We start from the raw sequence: 18,826 nt of genomic DNA, 5'->3' as shown, positions 1-18,826 counted from the left end.
AAGGGCCACATGGCCACAAGCGTACTCATTATGCTCTGGCAACTTACGATTCAGGGCTGGAGGGTGCTGGGGTGCCGTGTCCAGGGCTCTGGGGTCCTTTCCCACGCTGGGTGTCAGGCGAAGGCCTCAGCTAAAAGGAGAAAGCACCCAGTCACGGACCAGACCCCGTGGAGGAAGAGGTAGTGGAAGGGCAGCGGCTCTGTGGCGGGGCAGGGCAGGCCTGAAGCAGGGCTCCCAACCCAACGGGCACGCAGCCTGTTCGACTCACTCCTGGGAGCCCACGCGCCCACTCACCCACCAGCCTGCAGGGTGGACAGGCAGGTGCAGAGACCCAAGAGCCCTTAGGTTGGTGCCACCCGGGGCTCAGGGCTGCTCTGCAGAAACCAAAGGACACTGTGCAATTGGGGACAGAGCTGACACCCACAGGGCTGCTAAGGGAGTGGGGTTTTTAATGGGCAGTGTCTCCTACAACCACAGCACACACATCACAGAATGAGAGATGATTCTGGGGTGCAGGGCAGACAACCCCTCGGTAACTACAGTGGACAGATTAACGGGCCCCACGGAACACCATGACCAGGTGCACAGTCTTGACAGTAGGTATTTGCCTCAAACATCAATTCTGAGATCAGCAATGGTGTCCCATGCTTTTAGAAAACCGTCCAAACCCACAGAATGGTCCAATAAGGAGCAAGCCCCAACCATGTGACTGCAGACTCCACTCAAGAATAACGTATGGATACCTTCCTGTCAATCAGAACAGACCTCATGAGGATGACAGATGTTAACAGGGGGGGACCTGGTGGGGGGAACACATGTAGACATTCTCTATTTTCCTCTCAATTTTTCTAAACTAAAAACTGCTTAGGAAAAAGAAAGTCTATCCATCAAAATTTAATTATAAAAATGTTCCTAGAGCTGGGTGAGGTGGTGCACAACTATGGTCTCAGCAACTCCGGAGGCTGAGGCAGAAGATGGCAAGTTCCAGGCCAGCCTGAGCAGCTTAACAAGACCTGATCTTACAAAATAAAAAGGGCAGGGGATGTAGCTCAGTGGTGGAGCACTTGCCGAGCATGCACAAGGCTCTGGGTTCAATCCCCAGTACTGGGGAGAAAGAAAAGAAAAAGGGGAAAACAGACTAGGGTCTGGTAAAGGTGGCTGGGTGAGTGGTAGAAGGGGGTGTGGACGAGGAAGCGGGGGGCTGGGGATCGGGGAAGGAGAGGGCCAGAAAAACACAGAGGAAAACACAGTGGGGACCGTTTTCCAGGTGAGACACAGGAAGAGACTGGGGCCCAGTGTGGAAGTGCCCAAGGTCACCTGGGAGACAGAAAAGCAATGGGTGGCCTGGGATGCAGCAGGGAATCTGGACAGCACCAGTCCCGGGCATCAGGCAACCACAGGTGCAGAGAGGCCCTGATGCAGTCTGCAAGGTGCCTGCCTTGCTGGCCCCCCCGGTATCCCCAAGAAGAAAGAAGTGCTCTCCAGCCCCCCTCTCTATCCTGACCTCTGTCACTGGGGCCACCCTGCCCCCACATTCTACCCACCCCTAGCTCTTGCTTCCAAATCTTTCTACAACTCCTTCCCCGGCCTATGCTCCCAGACATGGCTTCTCATAACTGGTGGATCGGATAACCAAGAGAAAGTCTTGGAAATGAGAGTTCATAGGGCAGCGGCAACCCCAAGGGACCCGGCAGGCTCTGCTTATCTGGAAGCTCGGGACCACCTATCGTGTGGTCCTGAACACCACTCGATATAGTCCAGACCTCCCCGTGAGCCCGAGCAAGGCCAGGGTAGCTGCCCATCATACCCACAGTCCTAAGGTGACAATGAACTCCAGACCAAGAACACCCACAAGACCAAAGGCACTGCCACCTCCCACAGGAATAGACCTGATCTTTTGGTTCACTGCTTGTTTTGGTCTATTTTGTTTTTATAAGAGCAGGCAAATCAGAAGCAGCTCAAGGCATCTGGGTTTTTTCCTGTCTCTGTTCCAGAGACCCCCACGGACCCTCAGCGCTCCTGACTGTCCTTAATTAACTCTGCATGCAGACCCCAGGCTCCTCTGCTAGGACGCAGCCCCAGCAGAGTCGTGCCTTGGATTTAAAACTGCGTGTACCAGCTCCAGTTCTGCCTGACGTATTAATAACGTGGTGCTGGGCTGGGATCTTAACAGTCAGAAAAGCTGCAGAGATGAGTCACTGTCTGGAACCAAAGGAAAAACAAGGCCCCTTGTAGAGTCCAGAGGGACCACTGTCACGAGCCCTCGATCCAAGTGTTCGTGAGTGCGTGCGCTGAGCTCATGGCCAGAGCACCAGAGGACACTCGGAGCACACCCCAGGGCTCACTACGACCCCTGCCCTCCTCTGCATCCTCAAACTGTGAAGTTACTCCTCTGGAGGCAAACAGGACCTAATCGAACTAGCGTGTCTCCGCTACAAATATCTTATGGATGTTTTGAAGAGAGAAAGACGTAAAAGGGTTATTTTTATTAAAATGTTGATTTCAAGAAACAGAGCCTGTGGTTACACAAATAGCCAGCCAGCCTCCCGCGGTGCACTTCCTACCTGTTGAGCAAATGCCACCCTTGTCCAACTTCCCCTGACAAATGTAAGCTCTTTGCAGAGCTAATTTCCTGTACCTTTGTGAGGCTGGGGCCCTGGACATTACGGGACCATTTATGAAAAAGGGAGCGGTAATTGGGACATCTTTTGAAATCGCGTCCCTTCTCCCGCGCCGGGCCCCCATCAGCCCTCTAATTTTAGTTGGTCGGGTTACAGAGGATGTTTACATATGCCTCTTCCTGGAATTTCACCTCTTTGCTTCAGGAGTGGGCAATTAGAGAGAATTAGGGCCTATTTGGCGCATGTTTACCGTTAATGGATAGAGGCTGAGGCAGCCTTGGGAAAAGCAGTCTGCCGGTCTAATTGAAGCTGGCAATTTCTTGATTCCTCATTTCATCTCGCAGGTATTGTAGCAACCAAGGTCACAGAACAAGAGCTCCAGCCCTCTGTGGTAACAACCGGTGCAAGCCTGCCCGGAGGCCTGCGAGAGCTGCCCAGGTCAGGCACAGCCAGGCGGGCTGCCCACCCCCTTTCCAGAAGTTTCCATGCTGGTGGCTTTCTCAGAAAGTCCTCCACAAAGTGGGGTTTTGACGAGGGTCTCCTGACCAAAAGGCACAAGGTGGGCCATGAAGACAGTAGAGCTGCCCACACCCTCCAGGGACCGAAGCCACAGAGCCACTCTACAGCCCAAAAAAGATGTCCAAGTTGGCCAGCGGCCCACGTGTTTGCAGCAATGTTCGCCACACGCAGGCCCTGCACACAGTACCTGGAGTGGCCCCTGGGCACTGTCTGTACCCCATCTCTGACCTAGAGACCTGCATCCTCAAAAGGCTGGCTAAGAACTGGCTGATGGCCATGAACCAGGACCACTGGTCAAGCAGGAGCTGGTGGCCAGCAGAAGTCTCCCTACCCAAGGACTGCCACCAGCTCATCACGTGAGATCTCTGGCCCCTCACCTCTGAGCAGGGGACTAGCTAGAGGTCTAGAGGTCTCCCAGGTCCCTATAGCCTGAAGACTCAGCAACCACCCACACAAGCTACATCTGACCTCAGAGTCAACAGAGCTCTAGGGGTTGGCAGATGACCACAGGCCTGCATTTCCCCACTTCCTAGATGGGAAAACTGAGGCCCAGGGGCTGGAGACAGGGCCTGAGGTCACACCCATCACCAGAGCTGAGCACAGGTGGGACCCAGGTCTCTGGAAGGCCACCTCAGTGCCACTGCCTGACCCTTAGCCCCCATTTCTCTCCTCAGACCACCTGGCAAATCCCAGGTAGTGGAATGTGCCTTGCTAGGAGGCTGGTGGGGGCCTGAACTGGACACCCAGGACCCTCCGACGCTCCCTCCTTTTGTGAAACAGGGCCTTGACTCTCCAGCACCAACATCCCAAACTGCTTCTGCCTTACAGAATATGTAGAATTCACAGGCTCCTGCCTCATTTTATAGATAGGAAAACTGAGGCCCAGAAACTACAGGTAACAAAGCACTAACAAAGTAACACTGGCCACAGTGAGACCCAGGGCTTCGTCCTCTTGTGCTAAAGACTCTGCTACTGGTTGTGTGCAGGGGCCCAGGCCTCAGGGCTTGTGGGCAGTGGTGCTACACGCAGCTTCCCTCCAGCCCAGCAAGCCCAGGGGCCACACTGGCTCCTCCTCTGGTCCTCCCTAACCACACACACTGCCCCCTGGACTTCAGAGCCCCCCAGCCCTAATTTCTTAACCTAGTGGGGAGACTAGGGGAAGGACTGGAAGGCGGAAGAGCCACGCAGCTGCGATCCCTGGTGGCCAGCACAGACATGCAGTCAGTCTTTGGCCCCTCTGACTGTCCTCCTTCCCCAGCTTTCCATTCCGGAGCTGTGTCTCCTCGGCCCCATCCTGTCTCTGTGGCTGTCTTTTGGGCTTCAGGCCCAGTTTGATCAAATTCTTGTTTACAGTTTTAGCCGTTGCAACTTTTCTTGCCCGAAAAGCTTGCATAGATCAAACCCTAGAACCAAAGAGTGAGACCGACTGGCTAACTGAACAAGTCATCGTGCCGCGAGGGTCTCTATCTTGGTCCCTTGGTCCCAACACACACAGGGGCAGGGGCCCTACAGCCTGAGAGGGCGCGCACACACAAACACACACACTGCATTTCGGGGAAGGGAGCTGAGGTCTTCTTTTCATCTGAAGAAAGGGCACCTTCCATGGCCAGTGTGCATTCACAGGACCTGGGAAAACTCGCAGCACCCCTCCTGATTATCTCCAGGTGGCTCTTCTCCACGGGCCCCCCATTCCTTTCTGCCTGGGCCTTTGTTTCCATCTGAGCCGCCCTGGGAGCTCCCAGGCTAAGAGTCTCCTCCTTAAGCCCCTGCCAAAGACCCTATTCACTGTGTAAAGAGAAGCCAAGCAAAAGGTGGAAGGAGCCCCCTCCCCGCACGGCTGGCGGAGTTAAGAACTCCCAGCCCCATCTGCATTTTTTTCTTAAGCCCAAAGAAATTGGAGAGCAATTAAGAAAGTCATGACTATCCCCTCAGCCACCGTCCTCTCCTTAATTAACTCCTCTCCCACACAGCCCTCTCGAGTTGGGGGGCCCCTGTCGGCCCCGGTCACCAGGCACCTGCCCTCCACACCAGCCAGCAGTCACTCAGGACCTGGGAACTGCACAGAGAAATGCAGACATGTCTGGAGACCTCGTTCTGAGGAGCCGGGTAGAGGGAGGACCCAGAAGCACTAGGAATTCTAGGACCAATGACCACCTCAGAGACGGGCCTCCTGGGTACAGTGCCCCAAGGGTGAGGGCCGCCAGCGGGTACCCCTCAGTGCCCCTCATTTCACCTTTCCTGCCTCTAACTTGCCCCACACCGAGGAGAAGGGCCTCCTCTGTGCACCCCAGACCCCGGGAACCCTGCCTCCCCAAGGCCCCTGCCAGCAATGACCTGCCTGTCTGAACCATCTGGGCACCACTGTGCCTGACCTACTGCAACGTCTCCAGCTCTCTGACCAGGGGCCCCACGCTTGAGGTGGCCTCATCTGGAAAAGTCCAACTCTTCCAGAATGTTCTATCTATTCAAGCCAGGGATGAGGGACCAGGCTCAACTTCCTTGTTCCTCCTTGGGAGAGGGACAGAGTTCAAAGCAGCAAGTGAAGGGGGGACTCGTTCTTGGGGCTTATTTACAACCCGTTAGATTCCAGACTCCTGAAACAAAATCGCTGCCCCCCCACACCCCCAAGGTTCCTGACCAGCTTCGACACTGCCCCACACCGTCTGCAGCCTCAAGTTGTCTCCCTCCACACCCGCTTCTGTGCAAGACTCTGCTCCTCTTTTCAAGGAAAAATTCATTAGCAAGTTCATTAAAGGATGGGTAGTTTTTTTTTCATTCTTTCTGGAAGTCAGATTGCTCATAAAAAACACATTTAAGTTACTTCATGTAAATGAATGAATAAGAAACACATGCATCCTGTTGCCCTTGAGTCTTGCCAGGTTTTGACATTATTTGGAGAAAAGTACTTGGAAATAGGTTTGGAGTTTGACTCACGCCCCAGGAAACCTGAGGTCGGGGCCTGAAAACTCAACCGGCAACTCACAGGTGGAGAGTGCGGGTTGGGAGGGCCCCTGTGTCCCTTAGCCAAACCTCGCTTTCCTTTCCCATCCACCCAGAGGGGGCAGGTGGGAGAGGGCAGCTTCCAGACAAGACCCAGACATCTGTGCCCACCCGGAAGGGCCCAGCTAGAGGCAGACCCTGAGGGACATTTAGCACAATGACAAATGACCAGAGACCCTCACCCTCCCAGGGTGACAGGGTCCTCTGGGCCTCACCCCCTGGACGGTCAGGCCCTCATTTCCACTCCCTTATTGCTCAGGGATGGGTCAATCCATCAAAAAATAATCGAAATGTTCATTTCCCCCAAGCCTCAGCCTCCGAGGGCAGGGAGAGTCTGCAGGGCTGAGGGACCACACTAGTTCCAACCTCCTTAATTGAGAACTTGGTCTAGTCTTAATTTGTTTTTCACCTAAAGATACACAAAACCCAAAAAGATGTGTTTGCCTGGGACTTAACCTTCCCAAGGACCTAGAATATAGCTCAGGTGGAAGACGGAGACTATTCCAAACTCCTGAGAGGCAGGGGGGCCGGGTGGCAGAGCCGGGGCTGTGGGGCTGAGTGGGCAGGGTGGCCTCTAGCCTCGGCTTCACTTTGCCTTCACCTTTTGGCTCAGTCCACCTTGTGAAAGTCCCGAGCTGTCCCTGAGGAGTGAGGCCGGAAGCCGCGGGCATTTTGGCCCAGCCTCACAGATGCTTCGCCTAAGCTCCGAACACGACAACCCCCGGGGGCCCGGAATCCTGCGGGGCAAAGCTCTCCTCCCCAGCCTCCTCTCCACGTCACTATTTGCAGGTGGCTCAGCAAATGCCAGCTGTGGAGTAAATGTCACAGGGCAGAGCCTTCCTGGTGCCCTAGGCACACACCCCCCGCCTCCCTGCAGCCGACGGGCTCTCCAGGGAGCAAAGACAAGCAGACAAGACGCGGCCCCCATGTCTGGTCCCTGTGCCCCCTCTGCCTGCGCTGCCGGGTTTTTATTTAAAAATAATATCCCCATCCCATTTCCATTTCAGGGGAGAAGGGCAGGGCTGCCGAAGAGCGCCCTGCCAATCCCCTGTTTGATTAAAGAACATCACGGAAGCTGCGGGGACTCGCACGGTCTCCTAGGCAGGGGCCGGGAACTGGAGGCGGGGGCCTGGTTCGGCCTTCTGTCCAGAGGCCCCTGCTGTGGGCATCAAGGCGCTGGCCCTCAGGAGGCGCGGGACTTGCCTCTGCCCCACCAGGGCAGCTCACGCCCAAGCAGGGAGAGCCCCTTGGGCTCCACCCGGCCTTGCTTAGCCGCAGCCCAGGCTGGGGGCCTCCTGGGTCACCCACCAGACTCTCATGCCCCCCACAATGGCCCTGATCCTGAGCTCTGGCGGGGCACTGGCGCATCTTGAATCAGTGAACCACGAAAAACAAAGGACGCGTCCTTGAGCGGCCGCGGCCTCTGATCCTCGCTTTCTCCTCCTCCATCACTGATTTTATTTAAACAAACAAAAACATTCCCGTCTCACTGCGATTTCAGGGGTGAGGAAAGGGGGCCAAGGGAAGGACCCGCTCAAAACCACCATTTGATTAAAGGACATTATCAAAGCCCCGCGTGTGACGCCGGGGTTCTCACAGGCGGCGACGTTGCCATGGCGGGCGGCGAGCAATGTCTTCCAGCAGGAACAGACGACGGGCCTCCCCTTCCGTGTCCCTGCAGCCCACAGGGCTGGGCCAGGGTAGAGGCATCCTGGCTGCTTTCACTAATGTGGTCACCTAGGCTTCATTGAGTGCCTACTGTGTACCTGGTTCTGGCCAGTGTCAGATGCTCCCCACTTACCGTCCCTGGCTGGCGGTGGCCGTCAGTCGCTGTGACCAGAGTGGGCCCGCGCTTGCTGGCGTGGTGTGGCAAGGTCTCCGTTCCAGGCAGCTTCAGGCCCCAGCCCCTGAGCGTGGTGTGTTGGTTTGGCATGTTACCTGGCACCTGCTAAGTGTTCATGGTCCTGAACAGAGAGGACGTGTGAGCTGACCCTAATGAGATCGTGTGTGTCAACGACGGCAAGAAACTCACCCGAGTCCCAGGAGGTGGGGGAGGCGCATGGAGAAGGGTCGTCCCGTGGTGAGCCTCGCAGGGGTCCTCGCGCGTCCATCCACACTCTTCAGCCAACCTGGCCAAGGTCCCACGCAGTCCATGGCAGACGAGGCCAACTTTGGGAAGCGGAGAAAACTAGTTATTCAAGAGAAGCACCCCAGGAAAACCAGACACCCAAAGGCCACACGGAGCAGTCTCCCCTGCGACGCGCTTCTCAGGGAAGTGCGCCAGCGACTGTGGTGTGAGCCATGACAGAAAAGGCGCAGCAGGGACACCCGAGGCCCGGGTGGCCGCCCAAAACCAACACCACATGGTCAGCAAGGGGCCTGGCAGGGCCAAGCCCAGGATGCCTGGGGACATGGTGGCAGTGTGGGCAGGCTGGGGACACACCCACCAGGCAGGAAACGGGGTCTCTGGGGCCATTGGGATGGGACGTAAGTCCAGCTGCAGCCCAGGTCACTCAGGCTAGGCTGGGCTCACAGGAGGCAGCCCTTGAGACGTGGCAGGAGACGGAGGCTCCAGCAGGGCTCGTCCCGCGGGCACCGGAACCTGCTGGAAACCGAGACAGCACCGATGGGCTGGGAGCGGCACCTGGACTTGGAGGCAGGACTGGGGCAGCAGGCAGGCCAGGTGGCCACAGAGTGAGCTTCAGGAAAACCAGCATGTTGGGCAGAGGGCGAGACAGCCAAGCCCAGCGACGGGAGCAGAGAGGACAACGGGGCAGGCCGGGCATCGGGGCAAGAGGCTACAGCAAGAGAGCGCCGGGGGCAGCCAACCTGGTCACTGGAAAGCCAGGGGAGCAGACACCAGGGAGAGAGAGCAGGAAGGAGCTGGGCAGAGCAGAGCCTGCAGACACTCGTGGAGGCACCCAGTCAACGTCCTCTGCGTGGACGCGGCCTCAGCCAGCTAGGAGGAGGCTAAGAAGCTGGACTGAGCCCCAGGGGGAGGAAGGAATCTCAACAACAAGGGAGGGGTCCAACTCACAGACCCCAACCCAAGAGGGAGACCTGTGTGGCCAGAGGCCAGGGACACATGCTACAGCCATCCCTGTGCAGCCACCTGGGCTGAGAGCTTCAAGTCCACAGTCCAGAACAGCCATCCACACTGGACTGGGGGGGGCGGGGCCTAGGGGATGGCCAGGTTTGTGCAAAAGGCCACGTGGGCAAACCAGGCCAAACCCTGGCCCTCCAGCTGCCCTCTACAGAGCTGGAGGCTGCTGCTCCAGCACCTGGGACAACCCCCCGGCCCACCCTCCCTGGGGAAGTAGAGGCCATCAAGGGACTTGCTAGGTGGCGGGTGCCAAGTCCAGGGCCGGGGCCATGGGCACGCTCAGTTAGGATCAACTGTTGGATGACGGCATGAACGCGTGAGTGAATGCGGGGCCGTGGCCAGGGGGCCCTTCAACTGGGGCTGGGCTGGGAAGCTACCCACTCCCCTAACACAAAACCCACCCTCCACCCTTTAACCTACGCCTCCACGTGGCCCGTCCTGCTGCGCGGGGTGTGGGCCCAGCCCTTTCATTCGCTCACCTGTCCCAACATACATCCCACATACTCTTACTGAGCCCCACTCAATGCCAGGCTGGTTGCTGGGACACCCAGAGGAGGGGGGGGTGGCCTAGGGCTCCCAGGAGGGCCAGAGTTGGAACTGGTGAGGGAGGGGGAACGAGAGAGAGAGAGAGAGAGAGAGAGAGAGAGAGAGAGAGAGAGAGAGAGAGAGAGAGAGAGAGAGAGAAGGGAGGCGGCAGGGAAGGAGGACAGCAGCAACTTGCAGAACTCGGGGCCAGGGGGCCTTTCCCAGTCCCACTGAGCCTCACTTTCCACCTGATTAAAGCTACAGCTCCTCACTGTCTCCTGAGCCCCCAGAATCAACTACATGGACCTAAAGTCACCAACAAGCTCGGGTGTACAATTCAACTCTGAAGCCAGCCTGGACCCCTGGATTAGGAAAGGGGAGCCGTGTCAACCTGAGGTTGAGAAGAACCCTTGAGGTCCCTCAGGACACACAGAGATGGGTAAAAAGTGCTCCCCGCTCCGCTCAGGGGAGCAGTTGGTTCAGATCCCTCTGCCTGTGGTCACAAAAAAGCTGAAAAGGACAACCCGGGTCAGAAGCCCAAACAGCCACCAAGTGCGGGTGTTGCTGTGGTACAGTCCCCCACTGTTCAGGAGGACCAGGGCCCTGGAGCTCAGAAGCCCGAGGATCCTGGACGGTGGGGGCCCCCACCCCAGGTCTGAAAGCAGACACAGGCAAATGTTAGTCGTGGCTTTAGGGTTACACTTGAATGATTGCTGCAGATATGCAGGTGAGGAGCCCGGGAATGAGTGTCCACCAGCTAAAATCCCTCTCCTCTGAAAATGTGGCTACCTGCCGCTCCCGCTCTCCAGTGGGGTGCGAGGGGGTTTTCAGAGACCTCAGCCCTCGTCCCAGCCCTGGGGGACGACTGCGTTCCACCTCTGCAGAAGGGGAAGGGGCCCCTCGGGCGAGGTCTCCAGGGACAATGGCTATCCCTTCACTCTGCTCTCCTGGGGTGTGGGTAGGAGCTGGTTCTGCCACTTGGAAAGAGGGTAGTTCTGAGCCATGCCACAGAACCTTCCTGCTCCAACCACCCACCTCTAGTTTTTTCTGTTTCGCTGAAGGTCTGACTTGAGCCTAAAGTTTAACTGGAGTGATCTTGATAGTTCTGCCTTGGGGTGAGAAATGTACCAGACTTGGGACAAACAGGGTGAGTTTGCTACTGGGGACAAACCTATGATCGAGATGTCAGTGAGCTCTAGGGTTCAGGACAAGGGTGGGGTACAGGGCACGTGGGCAGGGGGATGCCAGATGCTAGGAGACTCAGCAAAACCTCCGATTCAGGGCATGGTGTGGACCCCAGTCCTCATGCATGCTAGGCCGAGGCTCTCCCACTGGGCCCCAGCACCAGCCGAGGTCGAGGTTTTGATCTCCTCTGGCCACCTGGCTAATGGACGGACAAACCACCAGGCCTCAGAGCTCAGGGAAAGCCCCACTGCATCCTCTCACGGGGGCCCAGGTCCCTCCACCTCTCGGCCTGGAGGGGGTAGGCATGGGGGCCCGACACCTTGATGGGACGCCCTACTCTCTCACGCAGGTAAGTTCTCAGGGGCCCAACACAGGCCGAGTGTGTGCTAGAGTTGGAAAGTGACTCAGGTGCTCAGGTGTGTGCACCAGGCGGGGCGAGGGCCCTGCGGCCTGCGGGCAGCCTCCTTCCCCAGTCACCTCAACACCCAGCACCCCTGGACCTCGCGCTGAGACGGAGGCAAAGACTTAAATGAGGAGCAAAAGGAACGTTGGTCGTGGCACCAAAACGAGAAGTTGGCTTAAGAACCTGCGCGGCCCCTGCCCTGCGGACGCCCGGTTCACCTCATTATGAAAATCAGTGTGTTTCCTCCGCAGACAAAGGAGGCTCCTCCTGAGGCCCACGCTGGAATCCAGCAGCTACCTCATTAGCGTCTGCGGCCTCTTCCTTCCACAAGGCCCAAGATTAGCCCTGTGTTCATTAAGGGAAAAGGGCGGAAGGTGGGATAAAACTGAAAACCCAGCTGGGGGCGGGGAGGCTCATGGTGGACAGTGTACCTTGGGATTTAATCACCAGCCAGGGGGTGGCGGGAGGGGGCAGAGGAGCAAGAGGTCAAACTCGATGAAGGAGTTAAAAACCCGAAATGGGGCTATTTGATTTGAAAGCTTCCTGGGATTTGTCATCGGGATAATCGATTTAAAAGCTTCCTCCTGTTTTCTTTCTTCTAGCCCAACCCTGACCTAAGAGGAAACCTTTTCCTGGATGAGTTTTTGGGGGGTTTTAATATTTCCTAAGTCTCTATTTCCTACCTTTCTGTCTCTAATGCCTTTTCTAAATTGTTGGTTTCTTCTTTCTCTCCAGCCCTCCTCCCTCTCCCCTTTACTCCTCTGTCTGGTTCTCCCCGTGGGAACCTAACTTTGAAGAAAACCTAGCCGTGACTCTAATTGCATTTTCTCCCGAAGGCTCCAAGACTTCAGTTCAAGTCCCTTGGCTAGTAGTGTCCGGCACTTACCTGCAGCCTAGTCCACCTGACCTGGAAAAGGAAAGGTTGGCAACCCTCGTTTGCACCTGAGTTAAGGAGGCTCAGGAGAGTGGACTGAGCCCACGGTCTCAGCGCTCAGTGGTGGTTTCACTGGGACTCGAACCCAGGTGGACTGACTGTGTCCCCACGCAGCTGTGGGAATGTGTGTGAACAGGTGGGTGCGAGACGCAGAGCCATGTGAGGACAGGAGTGGAAAAGTGTCCGTGTGTCATCAGCTGGAAAGGTGTCGAGAGCTAAGGCACAGAAGTCTTTACCTGAGGGAGAGCCGGTGGACGGAGCAGAGTGGGTCAGGAAGCAGTGGGCTGAAGAGGAAATGGAGTGAGGAAGGAAAGCAGCAAGTGTAGACAGGTCTTTCGAGAAGCTGGGCTGTGAAGGAAAGACAGACACTGGAGTGGCCAGAAAGGAGGACAGGAGGTGCCCGGGGCTCCGGGCTGCAGAGAGAGTCAAATCAGAAATCCAGAGGGGACACTGAGGTGGGGAAACAGGGACACATCGACTGCTGGACCCTCAGAGGCAATGGGGGCACCGATCTGGTGCGGGGGACCCGAAGGGAGGAGCCACTTGACAGCCTCTGCTTCCCTGGGAGGTGGTAGGCCAGCCCTGGGTCAGGACAGGGTGTTGTGAGGATCAAATGAATGGATGGTTGCAAAACGGGGGACATAAACGTCCACTGTTGTCACCCACTGACAGCAGGACCCTCGATTTTACAGCCCACTTGAATCGTCTATCTCACTAAGGCCTGGATTTTCGCTGACCATAAATTATTCCTCTTGAACATTAAGGATGTAAAAACCAGTGGTAAAAGCTCCTGCCAGTCTCTGGAAGACAAAAGGTTCCCTCCTAATAGCCTGAATTAACTCAAAGCAGGTCTCCGCCCACTTCATTTGTCACCTTCCAAGTCATCCTTCCACCTCCATTTGCCACATAATCCAATCAGCCCCTTTCAGATGCCTGGGGGCTATTGTCCACGCCAAGCTGGGCTTCTCTAAAGCAACCCAGAGTTGTTTTTGTCTTGTCCGGACAAAACTGGTTGGCTTAAAAGGGGACCAAAGAAAGTGCTGGTCAAACGAGGACCCCAATTAGCTTCCGAGAGACTGTTTTCATATCTTCATACCCCACGCCTAGCCTGGTGCACTGGGCATATTGTCAGCAGTTCAGAAAATGTTTGTTGAATTAATTCCGTTTTTATTTATTTGGGAATTTATTGACTAAGCGTGAACCACACAGCACCTACTGGGTGCTCACTGATGGCTGAGGGGGAGTGGGCGAGGGTCGCCTGCGTGCCAGTGTCCTGCCGTTTCCACAACGGTTTACAAAGCACTTGCACAGGCCTTACATCATTTGGTCTTCAAAAGCACCCTGTGGGGTAGATAGACTGGGGTGGGTTTTTTTCTTAAATCCCCATTTAGACCATGAAAGGAACTGAAACTTGGAGAAGTTAAGCGACTTGTTTAAGGTCACACTGTTATTAAGAGGTGAGGCCAGCACATGGCACCAGTATTGCGGCCACCAGGACCTCCAGGACCACCCTGGGCAGCTGGAGCTTCAGACTGACTGTCCCATGGTGGAATGTTTGATTTGAAAGAAAAGAAGGTCTCTTAGAACTCTGGGCTGGGGGCAACAGGGGGATCAGGGGCAGCTACAGGGGCATCCAGGGTCCCACTGTGACCCCTTCTCTCGCTAGCAGTGTGACAATATACTTACCTTCCTCCCTCCCCCATTTCCTCATGTAAGTCCTACTCCACGGGACAGGCGGCTGGCTCTCACCGATCTCATCCCTGCCTACCTTTTTAAAATTATGTCAATCAGTACCAAATCCATCCTCCCAGAACCTCAGCAGGCTTACTGCATACATGTGTCACCTACGTGTAAGAGTCACACTACTTAGAAAGTGCCCTGGAAGTGGCCGCATGCACGATTCACGTTCTCACTCAAGTCTGCCCGACGGCCATCTTTGTGGAGCCCCTACCTGGTGCAAGAAGAGCCCCCTGCGTCGGGGCTGTCGGGCGTCTGCTGGAGAGCAAATAACAGGAGTGAGACAAATGCGTGGCAGGGAGAAAGGCTGACCTGCCAAACCCTTTCAACAAACACTTGCTGACCACCTCCTCCGTGCCCGGCCCCAGGCTGCTCTGGCTCACCTGATTCTCACAACAGCCCTAGGAGGTTGCTCCTATCGTGCCCATTCCCTAGAAAAGGACGGGGAGACCTCACAAGAGGCAGGCATGCCTTGGGTGGGTCAGGCGCATGCTCATTCCACAAGCCCACCAAGGGCCCCAGAGGTGCCCATGAGGCACTGTCAAGCCCTTGGCCCAGGTCCCCCTCCTGGGAAGTTCCCAAAGGGATCCTTCCACTCAGGACATCATAAGGGTAGTTAATGGCATAGTCGGCCAAAAACGACCGACACCCCCATGGGGAGGGAAGCACTCCAGGTGGCTGGCAGGGAAACAAGCAGACACACAAGAGAGCATCCACACACGAGGCGCAGGCACGGGCGGGGGCTACCGGCCAATGCCCCCTCACTAGGGCATTGGTTTAAGTCTTTAGCCGGGAAGGTCAGCAGGCAGGTGAGCTCTGGTCCTCTTCTTCTGACGTCATCCTGGTCCTGGTGTCTTCTGGTGGCTGCTTCATGTGCCGTGGGATTGAGGAATCCATGGTCCTGGTGCCCTCTGCAAATTATCAAAGGCAAAGGAAAGCTAGGTATGAGTTGCAATTTATGTTAGTTAATTAGAGTAAGAACTAATTGGTTAACATTGTAAATTGTGTTTAGTGGTAATGGGTCTGGGGGTGGACAAGCAGGGTCTCAGGTCATGGGCTTCTGCCGGCCATGTTGTGTACAAAGCCCCACAGGAGGATCACAGTACCACGAGGTGGAGGTGAGTGGCAGGCACCTTGGCAGCAGCTTGTCATCAGGAAAGGTGGTCCTTGAAGACGAAGGGGTGAACCGATGATGTCATCCCTGAAGAAAGACCCTGTGGCATGGAGGGGGGCAGATTAGAAACCAACTTGATGACCTCTAACGGCCGGCACTGGAACAGCATAGAGAAGGAGGGGCAGTTGGAGGGAAAGGGAAGGAGCCGGAAAGGGGAGGGGGGAGTGGAGGGAGGAGGGAAGAGGGAGGAGGAAAGGGAGGAGGAGAGGGAGGGGAAGGGAGGGAGAAAGGGGAGGAGAAAGGAAGGATGACGAAATGAGCAGGGGAGGGGGGAGAAGGTAAGAGGAGAAATGGGAGAGGGAGGAGGGAGAGAAGAAAAGGGAGGGGCAGGAGGAAGAGGAGAACCGGAAGAGGGAGGAGGGAGACAAGTGGGAGGGGGAGGAGAGCAAAGGGAGGGGGTAAGGATGACTTGATTGACAAGGCACAAGTGTTAGCTGTGTGCGCCTGCGCAACTCAAAGCCAGGTCTAGTGGGCCGCGAGCCATTTGCACAAAGAGACCGCTAGGGGGCGCGCGGCCCGCACCCAGAGCCCACAGCACAGCCACCTGCGGCGCCCCCGCCCGCGCGCAGCTGCCAGAGTCAGGCTGGCGTAGGTGGGCGGGGGACGCCCAACAGGTCTCAGGCCTGGAGGGGCACAGCGCACTCAATCCATCGCTTAGGACCGCCATGTCCCCAGAACGCCTCGCCAAGTCACCACCAGACAGAGTCCACTTACAGGCACGGGGCAGCACCCATACGCATGTAACCAGAGGGTCTCCTGCGCCCCCTACCACAGGGGTCCCCCTCGCACCAGGGAGATGGAAACGTATCTAGAAGACCCCGCCACAGGGGGCTTCCCAGAGCACGATTCCACTTTTGATAAGTATAAACACAGAAATCTCGCCTCCAACCATCGGTAAGTCCAATTAAACAAATTAATTAAAATTTTTAAAGACCCAGTTTTCGATACACCGTTTTCACTCATTTTTGTGGTCTAGGGACACACGATATAGCGTAAGACAGACCACCCTGGCTCTCCCCTCCTTCGCTACCAGGCAGCGACAACCCTCCTCCCCAAAATCTTGCCTTCTCTCTTTAGCCACCGCAAGAACAAGACCCCGCACTATGGCGCCTAATTAACTCTTCTAGGTCTCTTCATCCTGCTCAAATGAGCCACACCTTCCTAAGACCCTGGAAACCAACAACCATGAAAATAAACTAATCTGCGTCCACGCTCTTCCAAGACACCCTAAGTCACACAACCAGTGCCGAAGAGGGCATCTCTGCGAATGCTGCAGGCGCTCCGCGGTGAACCCGAAGACCTCCAAACATCTCCCCCTTATGTGCATCAACCCAGAATCCTCCAGTAAATCCTGCACCCGACCCCCTCCAGTAGGAGAACAAAGGCCACCTCCCCTCCCCCCCCCCCCCCCCCAAAATTCCGCAGTGCCACCAGCGCCCTCTTGCGGCCAGCAAGAAAACCTTCCAGAAACCTGCCACGTAGCAGCCCGCTTGCGCCCCCCCACAGCCCGCCAGCCCAGGATGGGGAGGGGGCGACTTGGGGGTTTAACGGGGACAAAGGAAACGGCAAAATACGACTTTACCAAAGTCTAAAGCCCACAACATGTCAGATTCTTCCAGCGACCATCACTCCACACGCAATGCGGAAAAGACCCGGACCCCAATTCCCAGCTCTCAGCACCCAGACCCCCCCCAACACACCCCCTTTTCTCCATTTCTCCCTTCCTTCTTCCCAGAGGCAAGCGCACGGCCTTCTCTCCAGCCTAACTCACCTCCTGTTTCTATTCTACCTGTACCCCAATTTCTTGACCCTCCCCTCAACCCCCCCTTCTCTATGCAACTGATTCTAGAGGGCTCCTGGCAGGTTTGCACTTGGGCACCCACTCTCTCCACTGTTAGTGACTGATCAGGGTAGAAGCAGATATCATTTACAGATTTTTACTCTCGGCTTTGCCTGGAATTTGCTCTGCACTCAACCTGGGTACCTGATTCAGAGTCCCTGGCAAATAGGAACCTCTCGCCCTCACACCCATGGCCCACCAATAACCCTGCTAAAGACTAGGGGGAAAGTGCTCCCACGGACCCTTCTCTTCGGACCTTTCCCCTCCTAATTCATAGGGCATGCAGAACGCATCGCCGCCATATCTCCCACTATTAAGACGATTCTAAGGGTGGCTTTGAACCCAGAATACCAATATTTTGGACCCCCGTGACTTCGACACACTGGTTCCAAAAGAAGACTGATCTAATTCCTCCTGCTCCTCTGCATCAGAGTCCCTGCCACCCACGCTACCCTCAGCTACTGGGCAAAAAAGGGACCCTGCTGTCCCCCCCAGGAAAATGTGCCTCGAAATTCCCTTCCTGACAGGATTTCACGCCTGATGCTTGGGGACCAGGCAAAGTGGCCGCCTTCAGGAGAAGGTCCCCGGCAGGCATCGGTCCTTCGGCATGTCCAGGCGGACAGAGCCCTACCTAGAAGGGGATGGCCTCTTCCTTTTGCACATCCTCATAGGCAAGGATGGCCAACCACTCACCAGGTGAGGGATTCTCGCGTGGGCGCCCCAGCTCTTCGGAGGAGCTGCAGCCATGGCTAGCAAGCCAAGGCGCGCTCCATCTCAGCTCTCCGCCGACTGCGCTAGGGGCTGGCTGGGTGGGGTTTATATGGAGGCGCAGAAGGGGTGGTCTCTGACGTCAGCGCATTCTGCTGCAATGCGCTCATTTCTCTAAAAGTGATTGGCTGGAAAAATGAGCCCCCCAGATTCTATGACAAATTGCTCTAGCCGCACCCAGATTGCAGCAAAGAACGGAGGAAAAAATTCTGCCGCAGTGCCCCTGGCCGCCATGACCAACACCCTGTGGTCGCTGGTGCTTTCCCCTGCATGAGCCCTAATCGTGCAAAACAGGGCAATTTGTGTGCACAATTTGTGGGGAAATCACCCCAAGGTATGGTTGTCCTTAGACAGGCTGAGGCTAAAGGTAGGGTCCCGGGGGCAGCCGATCACACACCTGGCTATTTCGGAACATTGACCAGAGGATGAGGGTTAGGGAAAGAAAATGATGCTTTTTGCTTATTGTTCTGGAAAATAAAAAGCCCAGGGGGATGATAACTGGTTCCCAGATGTACGCCTGCGGCTGTCACCCCTTTCTAGCTCACCCCGTTTCTGATGCGTTATCTTTGACATAGGAGACTCGGCGTCTTGAAGTCAGAAAAACCTGGGTTTTTTTAGTCCCCGGTTCTGCCGCTTAAAACCGGTGAACCCGGAACCCTGCAATGTACCTTCCTCTTTCAGGGGTCTATTTTTTCCACTTAGCAAGGGGGTGTCTCCCCCCATCCCTGCCCTGCTGACCACCGTTGTAATAAGAATGTAGATCTGAGCCCTGTCGCACTAAGAAAACTACTTTTCTGGTGAGGAACAGAGTTCTATGTAGCGATGACTGGGGTGCCCCCCAAAATTGGGGTGATTTCACCGCACACACACTTGGAAGGAGCCCCCCCCTCCGACCCAGGAAAACAGGCAGGGACACATGTTGCTGTGGAGGATAGCTGCATAGCCTCGTGCTCGGGACTTGGCACATGAGAGTTAATCCTTAACAGGTGGCCCCTCCAGCAGCTCTACCCGCCCGAG

The 18,826-nt window shown here is 56.1% G+C and overlaps 1 long non-coding RNA gene across 6 annotated transcripts in view; it reads right to left on the bottom strand.

The window, feature by feature from the left end:
* Positions 1–17,837, bottom strand: part of LOC124975932 (uncharacterized) — a 41,045-nt gene extending 23,208 nt beyond the window's left edge. For 2 of the 6 annotated variants that reach the window (XR_007106939.1, XR_007106936.1), the window contains exons 1-7: positions 17,735–17,837; positions 15,161–15,241; positions 14,411–14,938; positions 14,242–14,282; positions 12,527–12,638; positions 8,173–8,309; positions 48–130 (exon numbers count right to left, since the gene is read on the bottom strand). This is a non-coding gene — a long non-coding RNA (uncharacterized LOC124975932). Of the gene's footprint in view, positions 1–47; positions 131–8,172; positions 8,310–8,587; positions 8,746–12,526; positions 12,639–14,241; positions 14,286–14,410; positions 14,939–15,133; positions 15,242–17,734 lie in introns of all 6 variants that reach the window. The other 4 variants (XR_007106935.1, XR_007106938.1, XR_007106940.1 and 1 more) reach the window with 4 other exon arrangements.
* Positions 17,838–18,826: the final 989 nt, after the last annotated feature.

The sequence above is a fragment of the Sciurus carolinensis genome, chromosome 2 (genome assembly GCF_902686445.1).
Source record: "Sciurus carolinensis chromosome 2, mSciCar1.2, whole genome shotgun sequence".
NCBI lineage: Eukaryota > Metazoa > Chordata > Mammalia > Rodentia > Sciuridae > Sciurus > Sciurus carolinensis.
This window is presented reverse-complemented; position numbering and strand designations above follow the sequence as displayed.